Consider the following 12,154-nt stretch of genomic DNA (forward strand, 5'->3'; position numbering starts at 1 on the left):
GTTACATACTATAATTCTAACCATTCCATATTAGTCTTTATGTATAGTGTCTGATGGTTTTAATTTGCTTTTTGAACATCTTTTCATGTGTGTACTTCCTATCTGTAGCTCTTATTTGGTACAGTGTTTGTTCAAATATCTTTGTTCATTTTTTAAAGTTAGGTTGTTTGGTTATTAGTCAAACAGTTCTCTTTTTCAGCTTTTTTGAGATATAATTGACAAATAAAATAGATATTTACATGGTGATTTGATATACATATACATTGTGAAAGGATTTTCCTCATCCAGTTAATTAACATATCCATCACCTCACATATTTATCTTTTGTGTGTGTGTGTGTGTGTGTGTGTGTGTGTGAACATTTAAGTTCTACCCTCTTAGCGTATTTCAGTTATATCAATACAATACAGTGTTATCGACTATGGTTACCATGTTATACATTAGATGCTCAGGTTTCATTCATCTTATAATTAAAAGTTTGTCCCCTTTTACCAATCTCTCCCTGTTTCTATCTGCCTCCCCCCGGCCTGTGGCAACTACTTTTCTGTTCACTCTTTCTTTGCGTGTTTTGAATTGAAGTATAGTTGATTTATAATATTGTGTTAGTTTCAGGTGTACAGCATAGTGATTCAGTATTTTTACAGATTATACTCCATTAAAAGTTATTACATGATAATAGCTGTAATTCCATGTAACAGCAATATATCCTTATTGCTTATCTATTTTATACATAGTAGTTTGTATGTCTTAATTCTGTACCCCTAATTTGCCCCTCCCTTCTCCCCTCTTCCCTTTGGTTACTACTGGTTTGTTTGTTTTCTATATCTCTGAGTCTGTTTCTGTTTTGCATATATATTCACTTGTATTATTTTTTAGATTCCAATTATAAGTGATATCATACAGTTTTTGTCTTTCTCTGTCTGACTTACTTCACTAAGCATAACGTTCTCTAGATCCATCCATGTTGCTGCAAATGGCAGAATTTTGTTCTTTTTTATGGTTGAGTAATAGTCCATTGTATATATATATCACATCTATTTTATCCATTCATCTGCTGATGGGCATTTCAGTTGGTTCCATATCTGGACAGAAAATCAGTAAGGCAATGATGGTCTTAAATGATGCAATAGCCTAGTTGGACTTAATAGATATCTATAGGACATTATATTCAAAAACAGCAAAATAAACATTCTTTTCCCATGTACATGGAATGTTCTCCAGGATAGATCACATACTAGACCACAAAACAAGTCTCAACAAATTTAAGAGGATAGAAATTATGTCAAGCATTTTTTCCAACCACAATGGTATGAAACTAGAAATCAACTACAGAAAGAAAAATCTGTTTTGATGAGTTTCACTTTTTCTTTTATATTCTAAATATAAGTGATACCATGCAGTATTTATCTTTCTGTCTCTGGCTTATTTCACTTAGCATAATACCCTCCAGTTTCATCCATGTTGTGGCAAATAGCAGGATTTTTTAGAGGACTTTGTATATTTTAGATATTAATATCTATGTTTTGCAAATATTTTCTCTCGGTCTGCAGATTGCCTTTTCATTTTCTTAAAAGTGTCTTTTGAAGTTTTAAAAATTGGAGAGGTCCCATATATTGACTTTTTTTTTTTATACTTTATGTTTTTCTGTTCCCTATTTAAAAAATCTTTACATGAACTTAAGGTCACTAAGATTTTCTCTTAAGTTTTCTCTAGAAATTTTAAATTTTACGATGAGGTCTATGTTCCATTTTGAGTTAAGTTTTTTATATGGTGTGAGGTAGGGCTGAGGTTCATTTTTTTCATATGGTTATATAATGTTTCAGTATCAGTTGTTAAAGAGACTATCTTTTGTATAATAGATTGCCTTAGACTCTTGTTGAAAAGCAATTGGCTATATATGTGTGTGTCTATTTCTGATTTTCTATTCTGTTACATTTATCTTTATAAATAACACTTTATCTTCATTATTGTACCTTTATAATAAGTCATGAAATCAAGAAGTATAAACCCTTAAGTTTTATTTTCTTCTAAAACTATTTTTGCTCTTTTAGGTTCTTTGCATTTCCATGTAATTTATAGGATCAGCTTGTGAATTTCTACTCCTCCCCCACAAAAGAGGCCTGCCTGTATTTTCATTAGAATTGCATTGAATATATAGATTAATCTGGGGGAGACGTATCATCCTAATGATATTGAGTATTCTGAACCATATATCTGATGGCATATATCTCCATTTATTTTGGTTTGTATATATTTTATGAAATTTATCTGCAGTTTATATTTTTAATGCTGTTGTCAATAGTATCTTGTTTTAAATTTGTTTCTAATTGTTTGCTGCTAACTTATAGAAACACATTTGATTTTAGTGTGTTACCTTATATCCTACAACCCTGCTAAACCTACTAGTTCTAGTTTTATTTCTTTTTTTCCTGTATGTTTTTCATTTTTTAATCTCCCTTTATTGCATTAACCAGTACTAGCACAATGTTGATTAGTGCTGAGAACCAATATCATTGCCTTGCTCCTAATCTTAGGAAGAAAGTGCTCAGTCTTTCACCATTAAGTGTGATGTTAGCTGTAGATGTTTCATAGATGTTCTTTATCAGATTGAGGAACTTCCTTTCTATTCTTAGTTACTGAAATTTTTACCATGGACTTTGAATTTGGTTACCTGCTTTTTCTGCATTTATTGAGATGATATTATGTGTTTTTTTAAGATCTTAAAATGGTGAATTTCGGTATTTGATTGTCAGATGCCAAAGTAACTGTGCAATTCTGGGATAAACCTCACATGGTCATGAAATAATATCAGTTTTATATTTTGGTGTGCTTCATTTGCTAAAATTTTAAGAATTTTTGCATCAATGTTTGTGAGGGATTTTGATCTTTTTTTTTCTTTTCTTATAATGTCTTTGTCTGCTTTTGGTAACAGAATATGCTGGCCTCCTAAAGTGACTTGGGAAGGGTTCCATCCTCTTCAGTTTTCCAAAGTAGTTTATGTGGAACTGGTACCATTTCCTCCTTAATTTTTTTGTGGAATTTACCAATGAAGCTGTCTGGGCCTGGGGTTTTCTTTGTGGTTGAGTTTTTTTGCTAAAAATTCCATTTTTTTATATACATAGGGCTATTCATATTATCTCTTTCTCTTGTGTAATTTGTGTCTTTCTTGGAATCTGTCCATTTCCTTAATGACTAACAATATTGAGCATCTATTTATGTGCTTATTGGCTATTTGTATATCTTCCTTAGAAAAAAGTCTATTCAGAGTCTATTGCTCATTTTTTTTAATTGGGCTGTTTGTCTTTTTGTTGTTCAGCTGTAAGAGTTCTTTGTATATTCTCAATACTAGTCCTTTATCAGATACATAATTTGCAGATACTTTCTCACACTGTGTAGGTTATCTTTTCACTTTGTTGATAATGTTCTTTGCACAAAAGTTTTTAATGTTGATGAAGTCCAATTTATCTATCTTTTGTTTTATTTTTTGTACTTTTTGTGCTAAGAAATTATTGCCAAATTCAAAATCATGAAGATTTACCTCCATGTTTTCTTCTAAGAGTTTTATGGTTTTAGCTTTTATATTTAGGTCATAGATACATTTTGAATTAATTTTTATATACAGAATGAGGTAAGGGGGTCTGCCTTTATTCTTTTGCAGGTGGATATCATTTGTCCAAGCACTGCTTCTTGAAGACACTATTCTTTCCCCAGTGAATGGTCTTGGCACACTTGCTGGAAATCAATTAGCCATAGGTGTACAGTTTTATTTCTCCTCTCTCAGTTCTATTCCACTGGTCTATACGTCTGTCCTTATGCTGGTATCACACTGTTTTGATTACTGTAGCACTTTAGTAAGCTTTGAAATCAGGAACTATACTCCTCCAATTTCATTCTTTTTCAATGTTGTCTTAGCTCTTTGGGGTAACTTGCAGTTAGGATGAGGATAAGCTTTCCATTTCCATAAAAAAGTCCATTGGAGTTTTGTTAGGATTGCATTGAATTTTTACAGTGCTTTGGGGAGTATTGCCATCTTAATATTAGATCTTCCAATCCATGAACACAGGATATCTTTCCAGTTAATTAAATCTTCCTTAATTTCTTTATGGAGTGTTTTCTAATTTTCAGCACACAAGCCTTTCACCTTCTGTTTAAATTAATTCCTAAGTATTGATTGTACTCTTTTGGAGGTGAGTGTAAATGGAATTGTTTTCTTAATTTCATTTTCAGATTGTTTATTTCTAGTGTATAGAAATACAATTGATTTTTATATATTTATCTTAACTCCTGCAACCTTGCTTGAACTCGCTCATTAATTGTAATAGCTTTTTAGTGGATTCCTTAAGATTTTCTATATTCAAGATCATACCATCTGCAACTAGAGATAGTTTTACTTCTTCTTTACCAATCTGTATGGCTTTGATTTTTGTTGTTATTGTTGTTGCTTATTGCTCAGGATACAATCTGCAATACAATACTGAATAGAAGTGGTAAGAGCGGACATCCTTGTCTTGTTCCTGATCTTTGGAGTGGGGGGCATTTAGTCTTTCATCATCAAGTATGATGTTAGGTATGGGGTTTTCATAGATACCCTTCAAAGATTGAGGAAGTTCCTTTTTACTCCTAGTTTGTTGAGTGTTTTTATCATGAAGGAGTATTAGATTTTGTCAAATCCTTTTTCTCCATCTATTGCAAGAATAATGTGGTTTTGTCCTTTGTTCTTTTGATATTTGCTGTGTTACATTAATTGAATTTCATATATTTTATACATTTGTCTAATTTTTTAGTTTAAGGTGGGAGGGTGCATCTGGACCCTATCACTCCATCATAGCTGGAAGTGGAAATTCTGAACTATGTATTATTTTTATATTTTAGAGGAGCAGTCTGAAGGCAGATTGTTGATGGTCATATAGCCAGAATTAAAATCCTGATGTTTGTGGTTCCAAAGCCTATGCTTTTACCACTGTTCTTATTATTGGTTTAGTATTTTCATTTTGTGTTCTTTTTTTTATATGACTTGTATGAATTTTGATCTGTCTAATTGCCTAATATATTTACTTTCATTATAATCTCATTAAACCAAAGTGGCTCCTATAAACATATTAACCCAAGCTATAGTTTAGATAATTTCCATCAAGATAAGTGGTTGACTGCTGGTTGTTTTTACATAAAGATATCAGCTACCATTTGCAGTTTTAAAAATTCTTAGTCAGGATCACTGAGTTAAGAGTCTGTACTAAGATTTTTGCTAATATGAAATTCTGCTTTAAAACCCTGCTACCAACTGCTGCCCTATTGGTTCTCTTAATTTTCATTGCTTTCTCTTAGATAATCTCTGAAACCCTCTTTTGAAATGTATTATATCTACAAAGAAAATAAAAATAGACAATCTAGGTTTTTCTTGTTCTCTCATTCATTTAAATATTTTATGAGTGAATTGTTCTTAGTATAATTACATAAATATCTTAAAAGTTTGTGTGAAACATTGCCAATTACTTTCATCCCCAGACATTTTAATCTATGAGACAAAACCTCCTCCTACCTTTGGATTTATCACATGCCAATATTTCCCAGTCTTGCCTGATTATAACAGTAATATGAGTTGTTAAAAAGAGAGTTTTCCAAGCTTTGCAGGGTTTTTTCAGTAATGCTAGAGTGGCCCCTGAGGAGCTTTATTTTTTTATAAGCCCCCCAGGTGATTTTTATGATCAGGAAATTTGGTTCCACATATATCAAACAGTTGCTCCTTCTTCAGAAGTAATTTTTCATCATTATAGTGAGGACTGAAGTCTCTGGAGTTAGATAAATTTGGATTCAGGTCCTGACTCTACCATGTAGTACCTGAATGGTCTTGGGTGTTATTTTAGCCTCTCAGCCTATTTGTTGATCTGTAAAATAGGAATAATCTTACCTACATCTCAAAGAATTGCTGAAAGGATTACATTAGGTTGTGCATATTGTGAAGCAGTTAATGCCATCCTTGGTATGCTGTAAATACTCTGTAAAATATTAGAATTTCATAGAATGCCGCATCCTATTTGTGTTCCACTTCCTAACTTTTCCTTAAGTCCCTAATGCATTTCTATTGTTTTATTACTAATCCAGAAGTTCTAATAATCCAGTGATTTAAAATATACTTAAGTTCCACTAGAACTTAAGAATATGTCCTTGAGACATACCAAATATATTTATTTCAGTCCTGTGTAAGATATAATTTTTTCCATATATACTTTTTTGTGAGTTCTTGGCATAAATTAACAGTCATTTCAAATGTCTTAGTTCTTTCTTGGATACACAGATGATTGAAAATAAGTCATCTACTATTTAGTTGATAGTGATTATTATTACAGGCAGAGATATTTAGCACCTGATTTTATCATTTATTTAATAGTATAAAAATGGCTTTTATTTTCAGTTTCTTAATGGTCTCATTGATAGTTTTTCAGATGCAACGTGTCTACTCATAATTACAGGGTTTTGGGGGGTTTTTTGAGGAAAAGACATCTTTTTCCTTATTTATGGCAGTAGCCTTTTCCTTGTGCTGTGTCCTCTTGCCTGCTTTTAAAATTTGCTTCATCAGTTATCTTCTTGTGCCTGCTCCTTTGCTTTCTTCCTCTAGACTGACTACTTCCACCTGTTCTATAGATTACCTATTCTTTTCTTTTGGAAATCACTAGATGCCTAGAAAGAGCTGTCTGTGCTCATTTCCACTACCTCATCACTCCTGTCTTCTTGAATTCCTTATGACACCATTTTTCCTCTGTGCTATACTGTACTTTCCTTTCAGAATGTTACTCTGTTATCACTATGTTTAAAAGCCTTTTCTGGATCTGTTCATTATCAACACTGTTATGTATTTTTTTCTAGAATACTTTCTTCTGCGCTACCTTGGTTTTCCTTCTGCTTTCCTAACCAATGCTTTCCTATCTTCCCTTTTTCTTTTGCTGCTTAATGTTACTGCCTTCAGTCCACTTCACTTATTCCTTTCCTTGAATATCACAATCATTCTCATTGCTTCAGATATCCTCTCTGTAGTGACTCCTAGGTCTGCATTTTAACCCCACCCTCTCAGTGAAGCTCTATACTCAATTACCTATTGCTTGATGATTGTATTCAGTGAAACTCATCAGCTTACCATCCCTGTATCCCAAATCATTTGCCTTTCCTGAAATTCATATTTCAGATGAATGGTATCACTAGTCTCCCATTAATCTAGACTTGGAAAGCTTGTGATCATTTATCAATATTTGCAGTTGTTATTCTTGCCTTTTGTCCCTACTCCCTTCAAATTAATCTTTCTTAAGGGCATTATTGTATTACCTCTCAACTTAAAAACCTTCAGGGACTTTCTCTTGTCTTTAAGTCTTTGTATAAATGCATTACTCTAGCTTTCTTTAGTTCTGTTTTATATGTAGAATAGTGGCCATATTGTTATAAAAATGGTTTATTCTCATTTTAAAGAATTCAAGCAATATGTAGCAAAGAAAACTCAAAATCCCACCCTCAGAAATAGCTACCATTTACATTATAAATACTCTTCCAGAAATCTCTTTAGAATAATGTTTAGATTGAATGAATAGATAACTTTATAAAATAGAATTATACTATCAGGCTTCCCTGGTGGCTCAGTGGTTGAGAGTCTGCCTGCCAATGCAGGGGACACAGGTTCGATCCCTGTTCTGGGAAGATCCCACATGCCGCGGAGCAGCTAGGCCCGTGAGCCACAACTGCTGAGCCTGTGGGTCTGGAGCCTGTGCTCCACAACAAGAGAGGCCGCAACAGTGAAAGGCCCGCACACCGCGATGAAGAGTGGCTCCCACTTGCCGCAACTAGAGAAAGCCCTCACACAGAAATGAAGACCCAACACAGCCCCCCCAAAATAATTAATTAATTAATTAATTAATAATAAAAGAATTATACTATCCATGGTACTTCTTAATAAGAAGTATTCATTTCTATTTTAGTTCCATTTTAAGATAAGGAAGTGACGTGGAAGTAAAATTGAGGGACTTACTGAATTTGTAATAAATGTTTCTTTATCACAAGATCTCCTCCCAAGAATTTTCATAGTTTCATTATTTTTACATTGTTAAGGTTTATAACATTTACATTTTGTTCTGAAACTATAAATTCCACAGTTCAGTTTTCCTACTATGTATGAATGGATGCATAGCTTGCCTAATCCTCCATTCATGAGTTCTTTGTTTTGACCTGGTTGGCTGGATTTTATTAACAAGTGATTTTTTCAGGAAGAGGTTATTGTGCTCTATTCCTTGAGTTCTTAGGTATCAAAGGCCTGTGGCATTTCAGAGTACATCTTGGCTAGAGATCAGATTCATGGTTCAGAATATCTTTCCTTCAACGTTTTGTAGGCATCATTCCATGTTTTTCTAGCATTAACTAATTCTGTGGAGAAGCCTGAGGCCAGACAAATTTTTTCTCCCTCTTTCTCATAGATGAGTTGCATTTACTGCCTGGAAGCTTAAAAAATTTGTGCTTGTTCCTTAATGTTTTGTGATTTAATAAGGATATTCTCGGTGTTGATCTTCTGAATAAATTCTTCATGAAATAAAGTGGGCCTTCTCAATTTTCAGTACTTCTTTTTTTCAGGTAAAATTTTCTGTATTATATATTGGAATATTTTGTCTTTCTTAACTTTACAGATATTATTCTTACATTAGGTCATCTTAACTTGTTCTCCATGTTCAAAAGTTATTACTTACACATAAATTTTCATTTTAAAGTCCATATTAACTGTGATTATAACAAGCCTTTCCTCTGTTAGTGATTTGATTTTTTACCATCTTTGCTCTGTTTCATGCTTTTTCTAATTTAATTAATTCTGTGATTGTGTTACTTTTGTCCTAAGTTTCCTTAACTCTTTAGTCTTCCTTTATTTTATCATGTCATTTTATCATCCTTTTTGCACCTCTAAATTCAGGTTCGTGTTGACTTCTTTTACATTACAAAGTTTGCCTAGGAGATATTCTGCTGTTTCTTTGGTTATGTTTTCTTCCAGTTAATTTCCAGGAAATGTCTTATTTATTTATTTTTTTATTTACTTACAGTTTGATTGAGATATCATTGACATATCAAAATTGTATATATTAAGGTGTACAACTTGATATTTTGATATACATATACATTGTGGGATGATCACTACAATCCAACTAATTAAAATATCTGTTACCTCTACTTAGTTACTAAGTGTGTGTGTGCGCGCACACATGCTAAGAAGATTTCAGATCTATCTTCTTAGCAAGTTTCAAGTATATAGTACAGTACTATTAACTATTATCACCATACTGTACATTACATCTCCAAACATATTCAACTAGCATAACTAAAATTTTGTAACATTTGACCAACATCACAGATTGGATTTTTTATGCTGCTTTTGCACATTCTTCCCTCTGAATTTTATTTTATTTATTTTGTCTGGAGCATTAGGTCCCATTTCTTTTTCCTCCTTCTTGATTATGTTTAACATGTGACCCTTGATACATTATGATTAATTTTCCTTGAGCATACCTGTTTGTCTTATACTTTCAGTATACCTTCAGAAATGATTATATTGTTAATTTACTTATGAAAGTAGTTACATGGGATGGAGTTTGGGAAATCTTTGCTAGAACTGTATTCAAACTTTCTTGGTTCACTTTGTAACATATCTAGTGATAGGTTTTATTTCATCCAACATGGATTCCTGGCGTCTATACTTCTTTCAGAGAGAGTAAGCTCCAGTGTTTGTTTACTTCCCTATTTCACTCTACCTTTTTCACTGTGGCATGCCTTCCTTCTGGCTTTCAAGAATGAGAAATTTGACCCCAACAGACATTTTCCATTTTTTTATCATTAGCTGTACTTTACTCATAAAAACTTTACTCTCCTTTACCATTGATCTATATTTCTGTTTTTGTGCCAGTACCATACTTCCTTGATTACTGTAGCTTTGTGGTATAGTTTGAAGTCGGGGAGCCTGATTCCTCCAACTCCATTTTTCTTTCTCAAGATTGCTTTGGCTATTCGGTGTCTTCCACGTTTCCATATGAATTGTAAAATATTTTGTTCTAATTCTGTGAAGAATGCCATTGGTAGTTTGATAGGGATTGCACTGAATCTGTAAATTACCTTGGGTAGTACATTCATTTTCACAATATTGATTCTTCCAGTCCTAGAACATCGTATATTCCTCCATCTGTTTATGTCTTCTGTGATTCCTTTCATCAGTGTTTTATAGTTTTATGAGTACAAGTCTTTCGCCTCCTCAGGCACGTTTATTCCTGGGTATTTTATTCTTTTTGTTGCAATGGTAAATGGGAGTGTTTCCTTAATTGCTCTTTCTGATTTTTCATTGTTGCTGTATAGGAATGCCAGAGATTTCTGTGCATTAATTTTGTTTCCTGCAACCTCATCAAATTCATTGATTAGTTCTAGTAGTTTCTGGTGGCATCTTTAGGATTTTCTATTTACAGTATAATGTCATTGGCAAACAGTAACAGTTTTACTTCTTCTTTTCCAATTTGTATTCCTTTTATTTCTTTTCTTCTCTGATTGCTGTGGCTAGGACTTCCAAAACTATGATGAATAAGAGTGGTGAGAGTGGACATCCTTGTCTTGTTCCTGATTTTATTGGAAATGATTTCAGTTTTTCACCATTGAGTATGATGCTTGCTGTGGTTTTGTCATAAACGGCCTTTATTATGTTGAGGTAGGTTCTCTCCATGCCCATTTTCTGGAGAGTTTTTATCATAAATGGGTGTTGAATTTTGTCAAAAGCTTCTTCTGCATCTATTGAGATGATCATATGGTTTTTATTCCTTAATTTGTTAATCTGGTATATCACATTGATTGATTTGCATATATTGAAGAATCCTTGCATCCCTGGGATAAATCCCACTTGATCATGGTGTATGATTCTTTTAATGTGCTGTTGGATTCTGTTTGCTAGTATTTTGTTGAGGATTTTGCATCTACGTTCATCAGTGATATTGATCTGTAATTTAATTTTTTGTGATATCTTTTTCTGGTTTTGGTATCAGGGTGATGGTGGCTTCATAGAATGAATTTGGGAGTGTTTCTCCCTCTGCAATATTTTGGAAGAGTTTGAGAAGGATGGGTGTTAGCTCTTCTCTAAATGTTTGATAGAATTCTCCTGTGAAGCCATCTGGTCCTGGACTTTTGTTTCTTGGAAGATTTTTAATTATGGCTTCAATTTCATTACTTGTGATGGGTCTGTTTATATTTTTTAATTCTTCCTGGTTCAGTCTTGGAAAATTTTACCTTTCCACGAATTTTTCCATTTCTTCATGATTGTCCATTTTATTGGCCTATAGTTGTTTGTAGTAGTATCTTATAATCCTTTGTATTTCTGCGGTGTCAGTTGTGATTTCTCCTTTTTCATTTCTAATTTTATTGATTTGAGTCCTCTCCCTTTTTTTCTTGATGAGTCTGGCTAAGGGTTTATCAATTTTGTTTATCTTCTCAAAGAACCAGCTTTTAGTTTTATTGATCTTTGCTAATGTTTTCTTTGTTTCTATTTCATTTAATTATGTTGGTGGGAGTGTAAATTGATATAACCACTATGGAAAATGGTATGGAGGTGTCTTAAAAAACTAAAAATAGAACTACCATATGACCCAGCAGTTCCACTACTGAGCATATACCCTGAGAAAACCATAATTCAAAAAGAGTTATGTACCACAGTGTTAACTGCAGTACTATTTACAATAGCCAGGACATGGAACCATCTGTCCATCGACAGATGAATGGATAAAGAAGACGTGACACATATATACAATGGAATATTACTCAGCCATAAAAAAATGAAATCGAGTTATTTGTAGTGAGGTGGATGGACCTAGAGTCTGTCATACAGAGTGAAGTCAGTCAGAAAGAGAAAAACAAATACTGTATGCTAACACATATATATGGAATCTGAAAAAAAAAAGGTACTGATGAACCTAGTTGCAGGGCAGGAATAAAGAGGTAGACATAGAGAATGGACTTGAGGGCATAGGGTGGGAGGGCAAAGTGAGAGTAGCATCAACATATATACACTACTGAATGTAAAACAGTTGGCTGGTGGGAAGCAGCAGCATAGCACAGGGAGATCGGCTCAGTGTTTTGTGATGATCTAGGGGGGTGGGATAGGGAG

At 33.3% G+C, this 12,154-nt stretch overlaps 1 protein-coding gene across 8 annotated transcripts in view; it reads left to right on the forward strand.

Annotated features, from left to right (window-relative positions):
- Positions 1 to 12,154, forward strand: part of SCAPER (S-phase cyclin A associated protein in the ER) — a 509,648-nt gene that overhangs the window by 187,582 nt on the left and 309,912 nt on the right. The gene's annotated exons all lie outside the window — the stretch shown is intronic.

The sequence above is a fragment of the Mesoplodon bidens genome, assembly GCF_964165515.1.
Source record: "Mesoplodon bidens genome assembly, chromosome: 3".
NCBI lineage: Eukaryota > Metazoa > Chordata > Mammalia > Artiodactyla > Ziphiidae > Mesoplodon > Mesoplodon bidens.